The sequence below is a fragment of the Miniopterus natalensis genome, chromosome 10 (assembly GCF_054644295.1).
Source record: "Miniopterus natalensis isolate mMinNat1 chromosome 10, mMinNat1.hap1, whole genome shotgun sequence".
NCBI classification, from domain to species: Eukaryota; Metazoa; Chordata; class Mammalia; order Chiroptera; family Miniopteridae; genus Miniopterus; species Miniopterus natalensis.
In genome coordinates, this window is record NC_142090.1 from 81,209,607 (window position 1) to 81,217,854 (window position 8,248).

The following is an 8,248-nucleotide window of genomic DNA, read 5'->3' on the forward strand; positions in this document are numbered from 1 at the left end:
GTTGTGGCGGCTCCGGGGACCTAGCATCTCTATGACAGTCTGTCCTCACTTCGCGTTATTTATAGATCCTGCAACTTGAGCAAAACAACGTATAACAAAACCCGTATTACCACAGGCTAGTTGATGGGAACGAGACTTAAGTTCCTATGGCAACTTATCTACGGTGCAATGAAACAACTTTGAAAGAAAGGACTCGATTCGGGGACGTGCCGGCCTCTCTGATTCCGCCAAAGCAGATGACAGGATCTCTCGCACCTGAGCTCAGGCCCTGGGCGCCTCCAGCCCTGACCACTCCCAGGGGATACGCTCAACCCCTCTCCCCTGGTAACTGTATCTGCAGATACCTCGCACAGCATTATAAATTGTAACAACGCCTCCCAGGCATCTAAATCTTATCATCTTGGCAACATTTAATTAGAAGTGGTTTTAAGGGTTTCAAAAGACTTTTTAAAAATTACAGTCATGATGATAAATAAAAGCCTGCAGATCCTCACACATACCCTCTTGGACTCTAATTGTCAGAGTTGCTTTGAAAGTGAGAATGAAATGATATATTACTCACCTGCTGCCAATTTCAAAACCTCTTAAACTTTGGAAGGGTAGGGAGAAAAGAGCAAGAGGAAGGGCTGGGACATTGGAGAAGGGTAGTAAATCTTGGAGCTACATTGTTGTTACATTCTCTCCCTTTTTAAATTAATATATTCTAAGCTCACCCATGAATACGCCTCTAACTATTAGAGTAAAGGTTATGGAAAAACAAAGTACTTAATAACAGTTTATCCTCCGGATTCCATGATTTATCTCATGCCCATAATAATTGTAGCCACAATAATGATTCCCACTCATATTTAACTTCACAATGCGCAAAGGTTTGTTAATAAATGACGTATTTACGGTGCCTGCAGAAATGGATTTTTACAACAACTCCGTGTGGTACACAGAGGAAGTGGTTATTATCCCATTTTACAGACAAGGAAACTGAGGCTCGGGCTTCCCAAGTTCATAGGGCACATATCAGAACATTGACCAGACCCAGGCCTCCTAATCCCAGCCAGTGATCTCGTTTCTTTCTGCTGACTGTGGACAAAAATGACCAAATTAGATGGATCGAATCAAATTATAGATGTATGTATATTTTTATATGTTCCCAAAGAATGATTTGGAATTTTACACACAAAAACAATTTGCAGACTTCTTTGCTTAATGGCTTGTTTCTCTGGGCATCTGCAGCGATACCTTTTGGCTTGATAACGAAACAAAGGGTGGAGAATAGGTATATTTAAATTTATTTGTTTCATTGTGAGAACTTGGCATGTTGCAAATGGATGTGATTTAAAAGGAAAATGCTCATGTTGTGTTGGACAGAGGATGGTGATTTTTTTTTTTTTTTTTTGATAGGAGAGGCTTAAGTAGATTGTGGTTTTGACGCTACCTAGGGCCTGTGGGTGGAATGAGGTTGACCCGAAAGGGCAATTCATTATCGCTGGAAGGCCAAGGAAGCTTCTAGGAAATCATTTTAAAATATTTATACACTGAGTTCCCCTAAATCCTAAGAAAGAAGAATGATTCATGATTCATTGCAACGAAAAGCCCATGTGTTTTATGCCAGCAATTCGGCAGGTTTACAAAGGTAACCATCTTAACGGTGTGTTTTCTTTGAAATGAATGAGTATGGACACATGTCCAGGGAAGATTCAAAAAAGTCCTTTAAAATTAATTATGCAGTTTAAAAAACAAAAAACAAAAAACATTAATTGTTTGGCTAAATTGATACCTGGAAAATAAGCTCCATCCAATAGAAATTTCCTTCAAATGCAGAATACTTCCCAGAAAATTGCAAAGAATGGACTGAATTAAGCCCACCAGAGTTGCACCTGTTATCTGCTGGCTGCTCTGGTGATGGTGCAACAACATTTCCAGAGCAGCTTCTCCGAATATTTGCAGATTGGAGAGTTGAGAAGCTCACCTGTAGGAAATGTATACTCAGGAGCCCCAGGAACTGGTTAGGCGGCCACTGCTGTGTTTTTATCTCCATATGTAAATGCACATCCATACAAAAGGAAACACCCACAGCTTTGGGAGGTTTAAACTGAAAATGTAAATCTGAGAGCCAACAAATACAAATGCTAATGTTGTCTCCAGCTCCAAGGCTGCTCTTCTGATGACTCACTGAAGGGACATCTCGGGTGGGGGGGGGGGCTGTGGCTGCCTTGGGGGGGAGTGCAGGAAGCACCCTAGGGAGGCCTGGAGACCCCGGGGATGTGAAATCTTCACCTTCCTTCTCCGGAACCCTAACCTGGGCTTCTCGGCCTGTCCCTGAGGAAGACCCTTTAACATTTTCTGGTTGAATCCCTGTGCTCTGTAAAGCGAGTTAAATTCAACCGGTGTCCATCTGTCCGATAAAAGCCTCGATCGCAGGACCATCCGTGTTCGTGTGTTTTAAAGACCACGCTTGGCCCTCCGAGCCTTGGTGGTAGTCACTGTGTGTTTTTTGCTTTGCCAAAGGAGTCAAAGTCTCAAAAGCAAAGCCATTTGTGACCACTGCTCCATTGCAGCTTCTATTCCAGCCCAGTCCCCCGCCCCCATCCGTGGCTTCAGTCCCCCGCAGTCAGCCACGGTCTGAAAACAGCAAAGGAAAATTTCCAGAGATGAACAGTTCATAAGGTGTCAGCTGCACACTGGTGTGAGGAAGGTGATGAAACCTTTCGTGTCCTGCCCATCCCGTTGTCCAGTGTGTCCGCGCTGCGTGCACTCCCCACCCCGTGGTCACGCCCAGTGTCCTGGTATTGCAGAGCTTATTTTACTTAATAGTGACACCCAAGCACAGGGTAGTGATGTGGCAATTCAGCTATGCCCAGGAGAAGCCGTGAGGTGCTTCCTTTAAGGGAAACGGGATGTACCAGGAAGAACAGCAGAAGCATATACAGGGTTCTGTGCCACCCGCCGTTTCCAGCACCCGCTGGGGGTCTCGAGACATATCCCCTGAGGATGAGGGGGGGCTGTAGACCAGCAGGAGAGATAAGGGCCCTGTTTAAACCGCCTGAACCAGGGGATTCCGAGAGAGATTAGACGGGCCTCTCTCTAACGCGCCCGCTCCCTGGGCCACCAGCACCTGCGGCGCGTGGCTACGGGGGCAACGCCCTGCCATCCTTCATTCTTCCCCCGGACGCGGTCAGGTCCCTGGCCCATTTATCTTATTTCAGGCGCTCGGATATTGCTTGGAGCCTGTTCTCTCCTTTCTGTTGCTTTTATAGATCCACAGACTTCTCTCCAGGGCATAGCTTTGCTTTCCCCTTCGCCCAAGTTTGATGAGTTCACTCCGTGGGCACAGCGGGAAATCGGTGGAAACGTGTTTGGTAGAAAAAAAATAACAGCCGCTCAGTACAGATCATGGTTACAAGGTATTGGGTTGGCTGTCCCCGGGGGGGGGGGGGGGGGGGGCTAGAGTTCTTGAGGGGCAGGGAACAGCGGAAGGTGCTAAGAGGCCCGTGAGCTCCTGGGAAGCCGACCCTCTTCCAGGCACCATCGTGGGGAATCTAACGGGGGACCTTCAGATGCCCCCCGTAGGCTGCTGCTGCTCCTCTGACCGTAACGTGAGTTGATGCAACTGAAGGCCTGACACACAGAGCTACATGGACTCCTGCCAGGACAGTTTCCCCTCCACACGACCCCCCAGACACTGCCACCCTGTCGAAAATGCCAGAATTAACCCCGTCATTCCCCACATCTGGATTTCCGTCAGTCACATAAGACGCCCGTGTCCTCTCATTACGTGGACGCTCCTTCCCAAGCAGCTCGGAGCATCCTGAAACTAGCCGCCATCTCCCCGCCCCCCCAGACCATCTCTCCACCCTCTGGAACCCAGAGCCGGTCATCGGGAAGGCGCCCTTCACGCTTAAGCTCTCCGCAGCCCCTCCCCTCCCCATTCATTCTCCTGCTAAAATCTGGCTCCCCCCCCCCCCCGAGGACCCTTGCCGAGTCTTCTCAAGCAGTGGGGCTTATGGTACAACACATACGTGGCTCATTTAAGTATAAACACGCTTCCTGAGGTCGCCACCACCTTTTGTCACGGAGACATTACCTTTAGGTCCCTCCCCCCCGCAAGTCGCCCAACAGAATCTACGCATAGCCACAGGCGCCTACAGCGGCCTCCACAGGGACCCACACGTGCAGGCCTGGAAAGGGGCGCGCAGTGCCTCCAGTTCAGCAGGTGCTCGTTACCTAAGTGGCGCGGCATTCCAGTCCCTCATCGCCTTACTGCACGTGGCCCTGGGAGAAAGCGGTAAGGGGCTCTTAGCTCCTCTGAGTGTTCCCATAACCCACGGGAGCATCATCCGTCTTGGTGGCAGCGAGGGACGGAGCAAAGAACCATTCGTCTCTTTTTTAGACTCATATTTCCACTTAAACGTGGAGATGTAAAGAGCGAGAGACAGCCTGTACTAATTAAGAGGAGATGTAAGGGAATATTGCTCCTGGCAGTGCTCAAAATACCAAGGTCACACGTGTGCCTCCTGCAGCTCTTTGCTTCTCAGCGGAGTCGCGCGTTGGGTGGGAGGGCCTCACGGCGGCGTCCTTGGGGCCCTACAAGGGCCTAGCAGCAGAGAGTCAGGAGGTTGCGTGTTCGTTTCTTAAATGGTCACTGGAAACCACAACATCCTATTTATTCGTTAAACATAGTTATTAAGCACATCGGTCTCGGCCTGAAAGAGGACTACACTCGGGTCTGTGGCTCCCTTGAGGTGTCATTTTAGTTCCTCTTTGCATCAAAACGGCTGAGACAGTGAGCTTCAAGGGCGGACCCCTCCTTCCACCCCCATCCCCTGATCCATCCTATAACTTAGCAAGGTCGTGACTGTTTGACGGGCACGTGGCGCATCTGCATGGGACGACCATGACCGGTTATCTGGTTTCTTGCCTTCACGGAAAGGCACTGGGGCCAGCCAGAGCCAGGACAGGTAGGGTTTCAACATAAGAATTTGGGGGGGACACATATTCAATCCATAACAGCAAGTTTGCTGAATATGTTTTTGTGCGTTTTTTTTAAAGAGTTTTTAAAATTGAATTTTAGAGAGAGAGGAAGGGAGAGAGGGAGAGAGAAACGCTGATGTGAGAGAAACCGCCCAGCCGCCTCGGGCGCGTCCCCTGCTGCGCATCGAGCCCACAGCCTGGGCACGTGCCCGGCGTGGGACTCGAACCCAACCGGCAGCCTCTCGGTGCACAGGATGATTGATGCCCAACTAACGGAGCCACGCCGCCCGGGCTGAATGTGTTTAGAAAATGAATTCGGTGTTTCAAAATGTACATGAAATACGAATAATTGGAGAGAATAGAACTGTGCTCGGTATGTTCTAGAACGTGCGTTTACGTGAGCTGGGAGACATGATTTCCGTTTCCAGCCTCCATACCGCCCGGGCCGGGCTGGGAACCTGGCACCGGTCCCCGTTAGAAGCAATGTCAGCTCATCCTGTTCATTTTTTAACATGTATTTTTGAGTCCCGTTTTCACGTTAAATAGAGCAGAAGTGCCTGTGCGTAAATGAATAACGGCCGTCCCGTTAACAAGGGGCGCTTTCAGTCCGTCATTCGCTTCCGTCAGTGGCGGGTGACACTCGGGGGGCTGCTAGAATCGGCAAACTCGGAGGAGCTCCGTAAGGAGCACTTTCCCAGGCCGTACCCTATTACTTTGTCCTCAGATATTTATTTTATTTTTTATGGGGTTTTTTTCCTACACAGTCACTGAGAGGTGGTCAAATACGAGGTCAGACAGGGACTCAGCGCCTGCTCTGTGCCCGCCTGGTTATAAGCGCCGGGGTCACCGCTGTTCACAAAATGGACTCAGCCAGGATGGTGTGGCTCAGCAGTTGAGCATCAACCCGTGAACCAGGAGGTCAGGGCTCGATTCCCAGTCAGGGCGCGGGCCTGGGGCTCGGGCTCGGTCCCCACTCGGGGGCGTGCAGGAGGCAGCCGGTCAGTGATGCTCTCACGTCCTTGACGTTTCTCTCTCTCTCTCCCTCTCCCTTCCTCTCTCTGAAATCGATAAAAACATTTTAAATGGATATGAGCGTTCGCTCTTACTGAAGCCGAGAGACAATACTTAAAAGGAACAAGTGGACTTTGATGCTAAATGGTAACGGGAGCTGTGAATGAATGTGAACCGGGGTTGAGGAAACAGGGAGTGCGGGGGGGGGGGGGGGTGCATTGTAAATAGGACGCCCCGGAAGGTCTCAGAGGGGTATCTGAGTGAAGGTATGCGGGGCGCTGGGGAGCCGGTCCTGTGGACAACCCAGAAGAGAGCGTTGCCGGTGGAGGGAGCAGGGGTTTCGAGGCTGAGGCTTGGATGCCGAGCGAGGACCAGCAGGAGGACAGTGTTTCTGGAGTCAAATCAGGGAGGGCCAGCAGGAGGAAACAGGTCGGAGGAACCGTGGGGACCGGGTCACGGGGAGCCTTACCCACTGCGGTGCTTGGGGCCCTGTGATACCCTGGAAACCTCTTTCCTCGCCACCTTGCTCCACTGCACGCAGGCCTTCTTGTAGAGCCTGGCACTGCAGGGGTCCCAGGGCCTGCCCTAGAGACGTGTAAACAGCCCTGCGGTGTCCCACGCGTCCCTGAAGTCACCTCGTGGGAAGCTCAAGCTGATGGAGTACACTAGTCGCTGCGTGCCTCACTTTGGGGTCGCTGGACAAGTTTTGGGAAGCATGGCATTTTTTGTTTTTGGTCAAGTTCCCATTTCTGATCCAGAGACTGATCTAGAAAAATGTGTGCTAATCGCTACCAAGGGATTATCAAGGGGAGATGGGTGTATTGGTGCTATGGGGGGGCAGAGGGAGAAAGGCGGGAGTCATGTGCTCGGGCCCCGTGAGCCTGGGAGGTGGTGCTCAGGTGGGGAAGGTGCTTTTAGCTAAAACCCGGGCCAAGCCTCTCTCCTCTCTGCTCCTTTCCCCCCGACCGCCTCCGTATCACACACACGCACCTGTTGTCAAAAAATGACTTAAGGTGTCCCGCTGGAAATTTTAAAATGTGAGCATATTAAAGTAGGATATTTGAAAGAACAACAACAACAACAACAACAAAAAAACAAATCCTACCAGGAGCTTGGCTTCCTCAGCGGTGAAATGAGAGCGATGAACCTCGTATCTCAGATCCCTGAAAGTATTAAAACCCTCTCCGTTTTTAATGTGTTGACTTAATACCTTTATTTGATCTCCTATGAACTACCTACTATTTTTTTTTTTTTTTTTACATTTGACTCGAATATATAAAGCCTAACTCCATCTTCTGTTTTTGTGTAGAACGTGCTATTTTTCTAGATGATCAGAACAAATACTTCTAATATTCCGTCCTGGAATGGCTTATCTGTGATTGTGAGGATGTTGGTTAGGGATAGCTTTACACAGGATGTAAAACCTCTTATCAGCCCATTCATTTTCCTAAGTCAGATGAGCCCTAGGACATGGCGAGAGCTGCGCAACTGAACGCGCGTAAAGAGGTGATTACACAGGGAGCTTTAAAATAACTTCTTCAACGGTTTTATTCCGTGATCTCCTTTAACTCTCCGGGGATATGAGGCTAATGTGCCTAATATTGGAACCCAAGCTCCTTTGCAGAGCAGAGTGAACGTGTGAATTGCTCCTTATGGGCTAAAATCTGAAATGGATGGATTTCATTGTCGCCAGCACCCTCTAACTGGCCTACACGGTCCCACTGCGGATCTTCCTCTCTCTCTCTCTCTCTCTCTCTTTTTTATTTTTGGTCCATAATGAGCTGTGAATCCTATTATGTCTCTTTAAAGCTAGTTCACATTCTATGAATTTTGTTACAAACTTAAGACTTCCTTCGTTTACTGCGATCACCAGCAAAAATTCCATTTCCTATTTTATTTGTAACGATCCAGCATTTGCTCCCACCTCAGACGCAGCTGGCGTGTGAGTGACGCGGACGGCGGGTTCTCTAAAGAGTGTGGCCGGACGGTCGGCAGGTCTTGGGCTCAAATAAGTGCTCACAGCGCCCAGTCCGTGAAGGCCTGCCGGCTCTTTAATGCCGGGAGACTGAAGCACTTCAGTTTATTTTTGTCAGCCCAGCATATAAATACCAGATGACAGTGCCCGTTCCCCGACTGGCGTGCACGTGCGGACTGGTTCTAAAAATGTGCTCTGGGCCATTTAACGATGCTCAGCGACCTCCCCGGAAAAACGGAATCAAAACCAACACACACATAAACTCGTTTCTGTGCAGCTGTGGCCCCCGGTCCC